This window comes from Equus przewalskii, chromosome 5, assembly GCF_037783145.1.
Source record: "Equus przewalskii isolate Varuska chromosome 5, EquPr2, whole genome shotgun sequence".
Lineage (NCBI taxonomy): Eukaryota > Metazoa > Chordata > Mammalia > Perissodactyla > Equidae > Equus > Equus przewalskii.
The window spans coordinates 73,571,214-73,588,699 of record NC_091835.1 but is presented as its reverse complement, the minus strand read 5'-3'; the positions used below and the strand labels follow the sequence as shown (position 1 = coordinate 73,588,699).

Here is a 17,486-nt window from a genome sequence, read left to right as displayed (position 1 = left end):
TTCTTTTTACAGCACCAAAATTAACTCTTAAGTTTTTGTTTTGCTTTCCTTTTTTTGGTCAGATTAAGGAAGTAAAAATTACCAACAGTAAATTTTAGATGTGTGCTTCTATAAAATTTGACAAATGTATGCGGATGTATATCCACTAGCACTGTCAAAGTAAATAGTGTTTCTATCACTCCAAAAAGTTTCCTCACGCATTTTTGCAGTCAGGCCCCACTCCTAACCCACAGCACTTGAAAAATCCACTGACCTATAGTCCTGTGTTTCTGTTTTTTCATAACATCACAGAAAAGGAATCACATAGTATGAAGCTTTTATTTCCCTCTTTTCACTTTGCATAATGTTTTTGATATTCATTTATGTATTTGCATCCATCATTAGTTTATTTCTCTTTTGTTGTGTAGCATTTAATTGCATAGATATGATTCACTAGTTGATAGAAATTATAAAGCTTTAGGTTTAACGTTTAGGTAAAAGATTTACTGTGTGTTGTCTTTTTTACACAATGAAACATATATGCTGTGGTTCAGATTTTTGCTTATAGAAGTCCAATTTTTCCAGCATTGTTTGTTGAAAGTGTTGTCACTGAATTGCTTTGGTATCTATTTCAAGAGTTAATTGAACATATACACGTGGGCCTATTTTTGAACTCTCTATTCCATCTCTTGATGTAGCTGTCTTTTATTTTACCAATATCATATTGTCTTTTTTTTTGAAGATGACGTTTTTTTTTTTTAAAGATTTAAAAGAAAAATTTTGTTTTCCTTTTTCTCCCCAAAGCCCCCAGTACATAGTTGTATATTCTTCGTTGTGGGTCCTTCTAGTTGTGGCATGTGGGATGCTGCCTCAGCGTGGTTTGATGAGCAGTGCCGCGTCCCAGCCCAGGATTCAAACCAACAGAAACACTGGGCCCGCTGCAGTGGAGCGAGCAAACTTAACCACTAGGCCATGGGGCCAGCCTCAATATCATATTCTCTTAATTAATATGCTTAACAGATAATGGTTTAGTAATTTGCTGTATAAAAATTCACAACAAAAAAGTATATATATCCACATAAATCATATCCACTACTCTTTCATTTATTTCTGCCAATCTGATATACGTATTAAATCTTTAGGAATTTAAAGTGTATATTAAACCTTCAATCAAATATTGCATGTTTTCCAATTACATTTGTCAACTCAAAATAACCAATAACCATTCTACAGATAAGAGAAATAAGGTGAATTTTACTTGAGTCACAGTGAGGATTATAACCCAGGAAGGCCTTAAAAAGTATTCCAGAGAAGTATGGTTTTCAGTAGTCATATATCTTTCTGAACAAAGAACATACATTAAACATGCTTAGCATACATATTCATCAAAGTTTCAAAGAAGTATTCAGTTACAAATTAGCAGGTCAACATGACCCTGATGTTGGGAAAGGGACTAATCTGGGCATTTCCAATAAGGCATAGGAGGGGAATTATGCATTCTTATCTTAAAAGAGTGCATTCTTTAATGGTTAAGCAGGTTCACAATGTATGTTTGATAGACCATAAGTCATGCTTTTTAGTTCAAACTGAATCAGTTTTGAACCCCAATAGTTACCCCATATACCTTAATATGTTAAAATCTCTTGTCACGTTCTTCTTTTTCAAAGTTATTTTGACTATTCTAGCTTTCCATATAAATTTTAGATTAGGCTTGCAATTTCAACAAGAACAACTACAAAAACTTCCAATTTTAGTTAGAAATGTAAAGAATTTGGAATTCCCATTCTTAGAACAAGAAAATGATGGACAAACTGAAAGTTGATGGCATTTCTTGGAGCTTTCAGAGAACTGAGGTCACAGAGTAAACTGCCATCTTGAAAAGTGGAGAGAGGAACAAATCAGAGTCTTGGCTGAGATCTGCTTACCTGGAGCACAACTGCTGGAGGCATAAGATGGTAGGAACTCTTAAATGATGTTTGACGAATTGCTGGAGGCTGAGAGTGGACTAGAATGAGAGTGGGACACTCCCGGGTCTGAAGGAGGGCCCCACACTTTCTTGAGTGTTACCTCCAGGAGTGTCATCAGGTTCCTGTGGTGAGAAACTAAGCACATCACTTTGTACTGAAGGAGGAGAAAAGAAACCATTCTGAAACACATCCAAAATTTTCTCCATTACAAGACCACCTCTCAGTGAATTTACCATATCCTTTTCCCACCTGGGGAAAGGACACACTCACACTCCAGTCCTCTCTTAAGTTCATGTCTCAAATCAAAGGTGGGGGTTGGAGGAATCTGCAGCTGGAGAAAGAGTTGTGGAGTTTATGGCCTAGAAACCAGGCTAAAAATATTGAAACGTAATAATGAAATGACAGAACACCACTCCTTTGCCACAACTGCCACCACCCAAGCAAGGCTACAAAATAAGAACAGTGGATTACAGCCGTAGAGCTGCATGCTTTCTGAGAAAGAACATTGACCTCAGTTTCTATTATCTAATACAATGTATTCTGCTTTCAAAAAAAATTACAAGGCATGACAAGAGGCAAAAAAAGAAAAGAAAAAAAAAACCCCACCATCTGAAGAGACAGAGCAAGCATCAGAACCAGAGCCAGAGAGAACACAGATGCTGTAGATGTCAAACAGAATTAAAAATAACTGATTAATATGGTAAGAGCTCTAAAGGAAAAAATAGACAGCATGCAATAACAGATGACTAATATAAGTAGAGAAATAGAAACTATGAGAAAGAATCAGAGGAAACGCTACCAATCAAAACACTAACTGAGTTAGTCATAAAAAAAAACAAGGAAATCATGCCATTGGTGATAAGATGAAAGAAGCTTGAGGGCATTATGCTAGGCGAATTGTCAGACAAAAAAGATAGACATTGGATGATCTCACTTATATGTGGAACCTAAACGAAGAAAAAACACAAACAACAAAAACCAAATTCAGAAAAAGAGATCAGACTTGTGGTTACCAGAGGCTGGCAGTCGGGGAGGCGAGAATTGGACAAAGGTGGTTGAAAGGTACAAACTTCTGGTCACAATATAAATAAGTACTAGGGAAGCTACTACAACATGATGACTATAGTTAACCCTGCTGTATGGTATATACGAACGTTGTTAAGAGAGTGATCCTAAGAGTTCTCATCACTAGGAGGAAAATCTTGATTTTTCTTCTCTTTTTCTTTTTGTATCTATATGTGATGTAAATATTAACTAAACCTATTGATGGGGCTAGCCTGGTGGCGCAGCGGTTAAGTTGGCATGATCTGCTTCTCGGCGGCCCAGGGTTCGCTGGTTCGGATCCCGGGTGCAGACATGGCACCACTTAGCAAAAGCCATGCTGTGGTAGGTGCCCCACGTATAAAGTAGAGGAAGATGGGCATGGATGTTAGCTCAGGGCCAGTCTTCCTCAGCAAAAAGAGGAGGATTGGCAGTGGTTAGCACAGGGCTAATCTTCCTCAAAAAACAAACAAACAAAATCTTACTGCACTAGTCATTTCATGATATATGTAAGTCAAATCATTATGCTGTACACCTTAAACTGATACAGTGATGTATGTCAATTATATCTCAATTTTAAAAAAACGCTAATTAAAATGAAGAATGCTTTTGATAGCACATTATTAGATTGGACATGGCAGAGGAAAATATCAGTGATTCTTGAAGATAGCTCAATAAAAACTTACCAGACTAAAATGCAAACAAAAAAAGAATAAAAAATTAACAGAGCACATCATCCAAGAATTTTGGGCCAATTCCAAAACTTGTAACATATGCAAATTGGAATACCAGAAAAAGAAGGAAGAGAAAAGGAAGTATTTGAAGAAATAGTGGCTGTAGAACCTTTCAAAATTAATAAGAGAAACCAAAAACAGATACAGGAAAATTAGAGAAAACCATGTAGTATAAATTCCAAAATATTATAACTATTCATGTCATATTCAAAATGCAGCAAAACAAAAAGAAAATTTTGAAGTACTCCAGAGGGGGGAAGATACAGCTTATCAAGAGAGGAACAAGGATAAAATTACAACACATTTTTAATCAGAAAGTATGCCAGCAAGAGGAGAATGGAGTGAAATATTTAAAGTGTTTAAAGAGAAAAACCACTAACCTATATCCAGTTAAGTGAAGGAAAAATAAGGACTTTGTGAGACAAACACAAACTGAATGAATTCATCAGCAGCAGCCTTGAACTGCAAGAAATGCTTTAAAAGTTCTTTAGAAAGAAGATAATTATATAGGTCAGAAACCCCGTTCTACATAAAGAAGGGAAGAAAGTTGAAGGTGAAATAGCTGAAGATAAAATAAAATATTTTTTCTATCTTAATCAATCACAAAAGGTAACTGTTTGTTTAAATCTATAACAAAACACTGCATTGATTATTAGATATGAATATATGAAAGAATGGCGTCAGTGTCGTAACGGATGGGGTGTAGTAACCGAGAATACTCTGTGACAAGTTACTACCCTACACAAGAAGAGATATATGTTATTTGAAGATGGATACAGATTAATATAAAATGTATATTGTAAACCTAGAGCAATAATTAAAAAAATTTAAAGATGTAATTTATACACTAATGGGGGATAAAAGGGAATCATACAAAATTTCCATTAAAAAGAAAAAAATCATTTTTATTGATAAACCTCAAGCCAAGCTAAACAAAACAGCAAGAGACAAAGATAGAAGGAAAAAAAGAAATAACGCAGAAAATAAATCAATAAATATATAATAGTTACAAACACGATTGATGTTAGCTCAGCTCTCAATAGTCACTTTAGCTGTGGCTTATCTAAATAGATAAGTTAAAAGACAGAGATTACCAGAGGAAATAAAAAAGACATAAAGAAATTAAAAAACAACAACAAACAATAAAAAAGTCAGTGTATGTTATCAACAATAAATCAAATTTAAATAAAAAGATGAAGTTAGGTTAATAGCAAAAGGATAGAAAAAGGTATCTTATGCCAATACTAATCAAAAGAAAGCTAGAGTAGCAATATCAATTTCAGGCAAGCTATATATACTTAGAAATTGTAGAAAGAAGAACAGTTTAAGACAGAAGCAAGACAAGAAAAGAAATAACAAAAAATAGAGCAAAAATGAATGCAATTAAAACCAGCAAAGCTAAAGAAAAAAATCATTTTTATTGATAAACCTCAAGCCAAGCTAAACAAAAGAGCAAGAGACAAAGAGAGAAGACACAAATTAATCAGAAATGAAAGAGGAGCCATTACTACTGTTCCCATGGATATTAAGTGATAATAAAGAGACATTGTGAGGCAAAGGACCTAAATAGACATTTTTCCAAAGAAGTCATATGTATGGCCAATAGGTACATGAAAAGGTGCTGAAAATCACTAATCTAATCGTCAGGAAATGTAAATCAAAACCACAATGAGGTATCACCTCACACATGTCAGGATGGCCACTATCAAAAAGAAAAAGACAAGTGTTTGTGACAATGTGGAGAAAAGGGATCCCTACTGCACTGTTGATGGTTTAGGAAAAGTCATTAACTTGCAGTTTATCAGTTTAAAATCTTTTTATAAGAATAAGATTTTTTTCCATCTTTCTACATTTATGAACTAAAACAGAGTCCCTCAATTTTTTTTAATTGTTCTTAGCATCTCAAGTAATGTCTCCCAAGGCCACCTAGTTAAAAATGTTTCCATGTAAGCCTAGTGTGCGTTCCTCTCTGTTTTCTTTCCCTGAGAATAAAATCCCCATATTTATTTAAAGTTATTTGAGTAAAATACATGTGATTTTACTGTTGAATAATGCTTCTTCTCAAGAAATCACAGAAATAATGACAGATAACAGTCTGAAGATAATCGTCTCTTCCTGACAGTAATTTGTGGTGAAATACAATTGTGGATTGTTTATTGTCTTGCACCGTGGTCCAATCTCATCATTTTACAATATGATGTATTTATCTATGATTCTGCACCATTAATTACCAGACTACCCCCCCTTGTGGTTACCCAGGTACATAAATTTGACAAAATTCATTAAACTGTGCCCTTAAAAAGGACGTATCTTTTACTCTGTAATTTGAATCTTAATTAAAATAATAATAATGCTAAAAATGGCAGCATTTCAATCATATGATCAAGTGTTTGGCTACAAGCAAATAGTAAGGACATGGTCTGTTATGTTTTACTTTTTCTTTTATAATTTATACAGCGGTTTTTGTATGTATTTTTACATTATATTTTCAGATCCTAAAACACTGATTCATAGTGTCTAATATAAGATTTGAATGAATAAATACGTCATTCAACTTTATGCTGACACAGAGTTAAATGACTTTCCCTGGATAAATAGTGTGTTAGTGGAGGTTACTTTAGGGCGAGTGTAGACTTGGAACTGATTGGTTTTGTTTTAATTACAAATTAAACTAGGATTGATAATTTCATAGACACCCCCTATGATTCTGCCTAGCAAATATAGTCTCATTTTGTACTACATGTTTTTTTTACATCTAATCAAGTATCAAGGATTTGTGTTTTCATTGAGTGCTAGTAAGAAATTGTTTTTAAATTGGGTAAGAAACTGGAAGTCAAAGGACTTTACAATTTTAGTATTTTTTACAAATATGTAGTAAAACACAAAGAAAGTAGAGAAATGACTTTTAGGCCTTTGGGATTATAACTTTGGTCCTTCATTGCCAAAGATAGTATATGCGTATCTAAATTTTGTAGATTTAATCTTTGAAAACAATAACTATTACAACATCGTTTGTTTGCCTTTAAATTCACTTTCAGCGAATAATAACCAATATCCTTGAACTTCTTTGTAAAATAAGCAGTACATTATTTCCACTTCTGTCATTTCTCTACTTAAACAAAACCTCTACTATTCAATTCATGCAGGAGAAATGGCAACCTGGTCACTTAGAGTGGCCCTAGTAGAGAGAAAATATTCATCAATTGCATCTCATACATAAGCTGCATCTCATACCTTTAAATATACAACTTGCTTTATTAGATTTCTAGTTTAAATAGAAGGAGAATTGACTGCAGAAATAGTAATTTAGGAACTAAAGTTTCTAAATACTAAATTTAACCTTTAGTTAAACATCCTAAATTATACATTGCAGACTATTTCCTCTCCTTCTGAAAGTCCATAGTAAAGTATTGCAAATGGTGGAAGGTATATATTAATTGAAGAAGAGAACATTAATGGGACCAATATTGGGTGAAATATAAAAAAGGAAGAAAAAATTAAAAATAACAATCCTCAGGACAAACCTGCAAAGGAATCACTTCAAGGAATTGAGTCCATCTGAAAATGGAAGAAAGAGACTTCAAAACTTCCCGATTTGTCTGCAGATTCAAAGGATAGGTTTATTTTATTTTATCTATTGTACGTGAGAAAATTCACAGCCATTTTTCTACCCCAATAAGTTCTGAAGGGTGAAATAGTCAAAGTGATGTTTTAGTACATGTGTCTCCAGTAGATAGACATGGGAGCACTCTTAAAGAAAGTGTGAAAGTTCCACACGTTGTGTGGTGAGTATTGGTGGAGATTTATTGGATTTTGATAAATAATAACACACATATATAAGCTCTTTTGCAAAAAATGTTCGGCATATATCATTTGGATAAACCCTTTTTTTGATGCCTTTATTTCAGATGATCAAAGAAACAGGCAGAGGGGACAGTGAAATGAGACAAAAAAGTAGTAATGGGAGCTGTATGCAACAGACTGCCTTACAAGTGGATAACCTTAAAGACTTGATTGTAACAAAAGAGGAAAAAAATAAAAAATATAAAGCAAAACTTTAATGCAAGATCTGTGAAAAAATAAGAAAAATAAAATATATGAAAAATAAGTTACCCAACACAATAAAAAAATAGGAATGAAAAAAGAAAGAAATGGAAGAGAAAATAGAGGGGAATAAGAGAAAAGAAATTTAAAAAGAAAAAAATAAAAAAGGGAAACGTGAAAAAAATAAAAGCTATTTCTGAAAACTCACAAATCCAGAAGAAAGTTTAAAAGATTGCTGGACAAGTTCAATACCTTAAAAAAGCATACAGTTAGGGGCTGGCCCCGTGGCCCAGGGGTTAGGTTCGCGGGCTCTGCTGCAGGCGGCCCAGTGTTTCGTTGGTTCAAGTCCTGGGTGTGGAAGTGGCACTGCTCATTGGGCCACGCTGAGGCAGCATCCAGCATGCCACAACTAGAAGGATCCACAACAAAGAATATACAACTATGTACCGGGGGGCTTTGTGGAGAAAAAGGAAAAAAATAAAATCTTAAAAAAACACATATAGTTAAATTAAAAGATAAATATAAAGCCACGCAAAAAGAAAATCTAATTATCGTAATAATAACACAAAGTAAAAGGAAAGAGCAGCATACAAAAGGCTTAAAAGAAAGATTGATAAGTTCTGCAAAGATATAAACTAAAATGAAATTACAAGTTAAATGTATAAAAATCCAAAAATCTGATTTGCATTAATTCAAAGTTGTGATTAATAGAAGAAATATAAAGAAGCTCTCTCAAAATTCAGAAGCTTTTTGTAGATGACAAAAAAGAATTTAATAGATGTGGTAAACAAATAATGGAAAGTCCAAAATGTGGAACCTTAGTATTACCGCAGGAGAGAAAATAAATAACAGAAGGGAAGAGAAAGGACAGATTACTACCTGAGAGAATGGATTGTATAAGCAAAATATAATTACAAATATAGCTTGAAAAATTGATAGACAAAGATATACATAGAAATATGTTAAACTATGGTGAATAATGTGTAATAGTTAAACAAAAAATTAAAGATAAATATCAGATTGAGTTGAAAAGATAATTAAAATGGAATATCAGTAACTCAATTAAAATATAAAAAGTGTTGCCTTGTAAATAGGGAGCATTCCTTATCATTTACAATAACAAAAAACATAAAAATATTTAATAAAATTTCTAAGTATATTAATCAGGGATGATTAAATAAATCTTTTAAAATTAAAGATACCAAAACTCTTGAGTTGGCATTTATTTATATAGCAAACATAAGTGAGCAACACTGCACCAAATAGTGCACTCGGCTTTGAGAACAGCATGCTGAACTAATTACAGCTCCTGTTTTCACTACGCTTACATTCCACGTGTAAAAAGATTATTAGCTGTTAAATAATTGGTATTTGGATGTGTCTTTATATGTGTATGTATATTTGTATGTGTATCCAGATAATTGTATTTTTTATAAAGAAAAATTAAGATAAAGTGAGAATGATGAAGTTGCTATTTAAGAAACTGCATTTAAAGGGGCTGGCCCCGTGGCCGAGTGGTTGAGTTCGCGCGCTCCGCTGCAGGCGGCCCAGTGTTTCGTTGGTTCGAATCCTGGGCGCGGACATGGCACTGCTCGTCAGACCACGCTGGGGCAGCATCCCACATGCCACAACTAGAAGGACCCACAATGAAGAATGTACAACTGTGTACCGGGGGGCTTTGGGGAGAAAAAGGAAAAATAAAATCTTTAAAAAAAAAAAAAAGAAAGAAACTGCATTTAAAACAATAAAATGCCATGCTTTCTTCATCACATTGTCTAATTGAATATGCATTTATATATATACATCTATATGCCTTTTGATGACCATGTAGAGACTCATGAACTCACACGTACTGAATAAAAAGTGGCAGCTTAAGAGAGAGCCGTCTCTCAAGAAAGACTAGAAGAACATTAATACTTATTCTGAGCATGGCGTTTGGGGTATAAAGAAAAGAATTGCAGAGGGAGGAAAGATCATGTGTAAAGACACACTAGTGCGAGGAAGTATGACACACTGCAAGATGGAAAACAGTTCCGTATCACTTAAAATATATGTCTTGAAAATCTCAAACATAGGATTTAGCTGGGTCCCTAGAGTTTTACAGAACCAATCTTCTCTGCCTCCTAGGATGGATTTCCAAATATTTTAAGACACCTGTTATTTATCCTCGAGTTTTTCCAAGTTAATCAATGCCATTACATTCACATAAAAAGGACGACATTTCCCACTTGTTACTTGCATAGGATTTGGATCGTAAAACCTAAAGACAAATTTAAAATCTAACATTGGCTTGCTGTTTGACAGTAGGATAATATACCTGGGCTCTTTAACTTCCAATAAAAAGCCCCCTTTCCTAATTGAAAAAGCCTTCTTTGATATACCATGGAACAGTGATTTGGAGATACTTTTTGGTATCATCATTAAATCTGAACATGAATTCTTCTATTTAGGTTCACTATTATGATTCTGAAAACATCACATATTTAGTAAAATATTTCCCAGAGAGTTATAAAATCAAATCAATACTTATAGACTTCACAAGTGATCTTTATTCTGGGCACATATATATTAGGAAAACATAGAGGTATTAACTTTCCAAAGTGAATTCATAGTGGAATATTTTGAAGATGAACAAATCAGAGCAATAAATTAAAGAAGGAAGTGCATCTAGCAATGCGTAAGAGAACATCGTGGATAAGGATTAATATGATTAAAAGGATAAAAATTTAGCAGTAGATTAAATAGCTATTTGTGGGTGATTTCAATCACTATCATAATATAAAAATAAAGAAAGAAATATATTTAAAAGGTAGCTGATATAGGCTGCAATTTTCAATAAGCTTTAATGGTATTCTTTTATAAAAACCAAAGCTATTATTTTAAAGTAGTAAAGATGCCTTTTTTAACTGTATATACTTCAAGGCTTGTTTCATTTGTTCATTTCTTAGAGTATATATAAAAGGATTAAATACAAGTGCAACTGAGGTAGTGAGTACTGTTACCCCCTTGCTTGAAGCTACCCTTTCCTCTGCAGAAGGTTTCATATACATAAAAATACAATTACCATAAGAGATAGAGACAACAATCTTGTGGGAGGAACAGGTGGAAAAGCCTTCTTCTTCTGCCTCTGGTCAGAAGGGATCTTCAGAATCCTTCCCAAGATATTTGCATAGGAAAGCAATACCAGTGCCAATGTAATCAGGAGTGTGACAGTGGCTAAAATAAAACTTAGTTCTATGACTTGGTTGTCTGTGCAGGAGAGTTTGAGGACACGGGAATAGTCACAGGCAAAATGGTCAATAGTATTGGCATCACAGAATTCCAACCCTAGGCCCATGATAAGTCCAGGAGAGACTGTTAATAACCCAGCTAACCAAGAAGTGAGAACTAGTTGGGTGCAGACTCTGTTGCTCATAATGGTTACATAATGAAGGGGTTTGCAGATGGCCACATAGTAGTCATAGGACATGGCAGCCAACAGGAAAAACTCTGATACACCCAAGAAGATGATAAAAAACAACTGTGCCACACAAGCATCATAGGAAATTGTTTTATCCATAGTCACTATGCTGACCAGGAACCTAGGGATGCAGACAGATGTCAAGGATACTTCTAAAAAGGAAAAATTCCAAAGGAAGAAATACACGGGTGTGTTGAGGTGGGAATGCAGCAGATATAATCAGATTTCCCATAACACTCAATGAATACATTAGAAATAGAAAAATGAAAATTACAGTTTTCCAGTTTGGCTCATCTGTCAGTCCTAGGAGAATGAATGTCATCACCATTATATGCTTTCTCATGGTGAAATTCCTTCTAATACCATTCGATCTGGAAAAAAAATTAATCCCATGTTTAAAAATGCTTTGCTGAAAATAGATTTAAAAGTGATATGAGGAACCAAGTAACTCAGTTCAAATACTTATACTTTTCTGCTCCTATGATTTCAACCATTTTATCTAGCAGTCAGAACCACAGGCTTAATCCCGCTTATTTCATCTGTTTTTCTGGATACTCATTTTCCTAGTTGTCTTTCAGATCTTCATTACATTGTAAAAAAATGGCTATATTACCTTCTAAGTATCTGTAACTTTCTCTAGCTTAAAGTTTTGTATAAAATACTGAGAAGTAATCTTACTGCGTCTTTCAGAAATCTCACTGAATCCACAAGAAAACGTTTTTTAGCTTGTCTTGGTTACTTTCTCCATTGTTAAAATAATCTTCTGCTCAGTTTCTTTCAGCAAGATAAATCTTTTCTGTATTCTTCTACATTTTTAACAGCTAATTAGGACCCAACTCTTGTAACTAATCTTTTTTAAAAGGTTATTTTCTGATCATATATTTCTGATTGATCTTGAGTTTCCTGGTATTGCCTATTAAAACTACTTTTGATGGAAAGAAATTTTAATGAATTTTAGTATAATGTAAATCTTAAAACTAGTATATAAATATGAAGTTGGAGTTTTTAAGTGGAATTTGGAATTGATTTACCTAATTGTTCAGTCAGTTTCAACTTCATGATTATGTGGAAGTAAATAATCCATAAACAATCTATAAATCAAAATTGAGGTGAGTTTACTATGAGCCAGCCCTGAGGATCATATAGCCTGGGAGAGTCCTTTCACAAAGGAAGGGAACAGTCCAAAGGAGTGAGGGTGTACAGAGTGGTTATATAGCATCAACGAGCGTGTATCACATATGAAGCTTTGCTGGGCACAGCAATTCCGTAAGCACAGCAGGTTGGTGGTTGTAAGGCGGGTGGTCACAGGGTGAAAGTGGCAGGTCAGCAATCAGTCTTTAGTTTAGGGAGGGATGTTTATCCTTCCCCTGTGGAGGAAGTTACATCCTTATCTTTAAGGGCATTGTTCTTGACTTTGGGGTGATGGGGCTGAGGGCGGGCTGCCCCAAGATGTGCCACTCTGGTATGCAGACTATTTCAAGCTGAAGACAATGAAGCCTCAAAAGACTCAGGAAGAGCGTCCGACCTTCCCCCCTCAAACTGCCTAAAGGACTTTAACGTAGAAGGCCTGTTCCAGGAAGGAGCTCATATTCATATGGGGTGATGGCTGTAGTATGATGGAAAATAGGTGCGACAAAAGGACACCAAGAAACCACCAACAAACCCGTTTTTTGGGGCCTAGCAAAGCCTGTTTAACAAACATTTGCATTCCATCTCTATGTAGACTGTCTTCCTCCCCTTTGAAGTCCCAGATCACTATGTCCTCCTTGTCTGTAGCTGAGGATACTTAAACGGGTGGACTCAGCCAGATGGCCGAGTTACTGTTTACCCTGGGTTTCTCCCATGTACACATGCTATTAAATTTTGTTTGATTTTCTCATGCTAACCTGCCTCTTTGATTATTTGACCAGCCATAAGAACCTTAAGGAAAAGCTGGGGGGAATTCTCCCACCTCCCCGACAGGGGCATAGTAAATACTTACAGCAGATATACAATGCATGCTCAATGGCCACGTCAGGGCCTTTTGGAAGAACAAATTCTGATAAATTAGTTTTACACCAAATGGCTTCCTCATATACTCCAATATATCCTATTTTTTCTCATTTATTTATCAAATAGCTTTATCAATGTAAGAAATATTTTACATTCAGTACAATTAAAGTACCCAACTCTTTACTAAATGTAAAGAAATACGTACCAGCCAAATTTTCAATAAAAACTATTGAGAATTGTTATTCATGATGTTATTCTAATAGAGAAATTCAATCACTTTTTCAAATACATACATTGAATCTTGAATCATGAGTTTCACAAATATTTATCCTAAATCTGAATTAAGTTGGTTTAGTCTGTGGTCACACATTCAGAATAAAATGGATTATATAGCAAATATTTTGTACATAAATCAACAAAATGCTGAAAATACTCAAGGTCCATGAATTCTACAGGGGTTTTATTCATTGATGCATTCTGAAATTTTTCTTTTGCACCATTAACTAAAAATGTAACATGAATTATTTTTCCAATAAAATATGTATTTCTTTCTAACCCATATTTTTCTTTGCTTTCTCACTCTGAAGAAAGACCTTATTCACATTAAAATCCAGAGTTGCTTAATGAGAAACTTAAACATGTGTGGGCCTTCTCCTTCTCTCTCTCTGTCCCTCCATTCATCACACATGTGGCATTTTCAAACACATTTTTCTGAAATCTCTACAAATATAAAACAAGTAACATCTGGATTCAGCCTAACTTAAAATCTGAATATTTAAGTTATTAATCTAGAATCAAAAGAGTAGGGGGTTTTTTTTGTGTGTGTAAAATGAATTCTGGTCACTCACTAGAGACTCTCAATCTTTCTTAATGGTTTTGGCTCTACATAGCCATAGATTTATTTTTGCTCTCTAATAAGAAACAGCATATTTACTCATAACTCATATAGGGCCCTGGGGATCCATGTGGAGAAGATATTAATTGCCTATTTTCATCATTAACTCCAAAACAAAATAACAAAGTTAATTAAGAGTCTAGTTATGGCATCTATAGGAAACCTGAAATGTTGATGTTAAAATGGAGTCTAATTTCTATACTGGAGATTAAAAGGGCGTGTAAAGAACTTCAGGCTTTTTGAAGTGTCTGAGCTGAGAATGGTCCGAAGGAAGAAGAAAACTAGAGCTCTCTCACTCTTCATTCCAAACGGAGAATCGATAGAAGACTGTTGCAATCTATCTAATGATAACATTGTCCGTAACCTCTACAGAATACATAGGGTGTTAACCTCTATAACTGAATATTCACCAATTATACATGTGTGTAATTTTTTAGGTCAAACATATTCATTTCCTATCTGCCCCACACAACTACTTAGTCTCTTATAATAACCTTTATTATACTAATAAGTGTTAGCATATTTATTATACATTAATATGGAGGCCATGAAAATAATAGTGTCGGGGAAGTGGGAGAATTCCCCCACCGCTTTTCCTTAAGGTTCTTATGGCTGGTCAAATAATCAAAGAGGCAGGTTAGCATGAGAAAATCAAACAAAATTTAATAGCATGTATACATGGGAGAAACCCAGGGTAAACTGAGTAACTCAGCCATCTGGCTGAGTCCACCAGTTTAAGTACCCTCAGCTACAGACAAGGAGGACATAGTGATCTGGGACTTCAAAGGGGAGGAAGACAATCTACATAGAGATGGAATGTAGAAGTTTGATAAGCAAGTCTTTGGTAAGAGTGGACTTCACAAGGATCCCCCCAAGTGTCCTAGATAGTTATCTATGGTGATGGCCTGTCCTGGAGACAACCTTTATTTTAAATTTCTTTAGGCAGCTTGGGGGAAGGTCAGATGCTCTTTCTGGGTCTTTTTAGGCTTCATTGTCTTCAGCTCGAAATAGTCCGTATACCAGAGTGGCACAACTTGAAGCGGCCTGCTCTCAGCCCCATCAATAGCATAACTGACTTTTTAGAAAGTATATAATCACAGAAGTGTAATTAAATAAAAATAAACTGATAAGATCAATGAGGGCTCACCTCAGAAGAAACATCTCTCATCATATAGAAAAATAATGAATTTGGTGCATCAGATTGCCAATTATTAGAGAGTCCAAAGGAAAAAGATTGGAAAGCTTATAAAATCTGAACTGGCTTTCTTAAAAAGATGTCACTTATAAGGAAGAAAGAGGACCTTGTGTAACAGTTTTCTATGCTGCACAACAAATTACCTCAAATTTAGCACCTTAAAACAGCATTCATGTATTATCTCATAATTGCCATAAGTGAGAAACCTGGGTGCTGTCCAGCAGGGTGCTCTGCAAAGCTACAATCAAGGTATCATGAGAGCTGGATCATCATCTGGAGGCTTGACTGGGGATGGATCCATTTCCAAGACTACTCAGCTTGTTGGAAGAATCACATTTTTATGGCTGTGGAATTCACAGAAGCTTACGCATTCAAAGCCAGCAATGGAGACACATACTCTACAGGAAGTTTGCCAGCAAGAGTTTTATAAAACTTAATCACAAGAGTGGCCTCAGGTCATCTTTGCCCTATTGTGTTGCTTAGAAGCAAGTCACAGGCTCTGCCTGCACTCGGGGAGTAGAGACGGAGAAGGGCACGGACAGCAGAACTCGGGAGTCATGAAGGTCGCTTTACAATCTGCTTCCCATATCTTGGAAAGGAGATTTTTTTCTTGGAAATTTGGTGGTGAAAATAAATTTTAAATGGCTGAAACACCAAATTATGCTAAATATAATATTTATAAAATATTAGAAAAAGAGGGAAAATGTACCATTTTTGGTTAAAAATACTGACTTTTATTTAAAGTTTCTTGAGATAAGACAATCAGCCTCAGCCGCCGTACTTCTCCTTCACTCCCATTGATTCGCTTGTTTCGGCAAGTCCACGAAAATAACGCAAATATACAATTCTAAGGACAAAAAGAATTTAAATTTGGGGCTGGCCCCGTGGCCGAGTGGTTAAGTTCGCGCGCTCCGCTGCAGGCGGCCCAGTGTTTCGTTGGTTCGAATCCTGGGCGCGGACATGGCACTGCTCATCAGACCGCGCTGAGGCAGCATCCCACATGCCACAACTAGAAGGACCCACAACGAAGAATACACAACTATGTACCGGGGGGCTTTGGGGAGAAAAAGGAAAAAATAAAATCTTTAAAAAAAAAAAGAATTTAAATTTGGCATCCATAGAAAAAATACTGAAAGAAGAAGACAAAAAATGATAATCAAATAATTCAATGTCTGAAAACAGTATACTAGATCCCAAACAAAAATTAGGCAAATATAACAAAACAGTGCACAAACTTTGCTTCCTTCACTTTCTAATATGGAAAAACCAATACTTAAGGAGGTTTTTCAGATAACCAATCTAATGATTTTTATGTTTATATATCAGTCTCTCAATTTTTATTGTATCTTGATGATGTGTCTGTCTACTAACTATACCTTACCTAAAATAGACATTCAGTATATTTTTTATTAACAAATAAACATTAGAATAGCACATTTTATATCCTTGTGGCCCTTTCCTCTTCCTATTTTCTGCTTCTTCACATGTTTGCATGTAATTGGATTGTATTCCCTTGGCAGACATTTATTTCAGGTAAAAATAAAATAATACTGACAATATGAAATCAAAAATAATTCAAAGACTGCTATTTCCTTACTGTTGTTCCTAGCATCATACACCTCTCTAACATTCAATGTATGTACAAAAAATCATTCCCAAGGATACTAAGTAAAATGATTTAACTAAATTTAGAGTGCATTTATCATACCATATTTCTCCAGAGACATTTTAATTCTGTTTTCCTACAAGAATCCCCTGTGACTATTTTGAGGAAAAAACAGATAAAATCAGTCTGATTTGGAAACAGTAGTTAGAAAACCAAGTCTCCTGCTAGAAGGTAAAGAGAGTTAAAAAATATATATATATATAAACCATCTTTCTTTCCCCAAAGTTACTGAGAGCCAAGATTTCTATTACTGGGTTCTCCTAGCAGCTAAGGCTAGAAAGTTGTTTTTATGGAAATTTTGGAAAACAAAAGATACTAAATGCCTGGCCTTGGATTGTGCAACTTGGGATAGTTCTTCACATTTCAGGGGTTTTCTTTCTCACAAATTTTTACTCATATGTCATGCAGCACGCCTCTTTTCCATAGCTGTTATTTCTTGATTCACACTCATGGTTTGAGTCCTTTCCTTCTAGCTTTACTCTTAAATAGCAAGTTAGTACCAGTGACACAGCT

General features: G+C 34.8%; 1 pseudogene; it reads right to left on the bottom strand.

Moving 5' to 3' along the window:
* Positions 1 to 10,644: 10,644 nt before the first annotated feature.
* On the bottom strand, positions 10,645 to 11,426 carry LOC103551526 (olfactory receptor 6C74-like; annotated as a pseudogene).
* Positions 11,427 to 17,486: the final 6,060 nt, after the last annotated feature.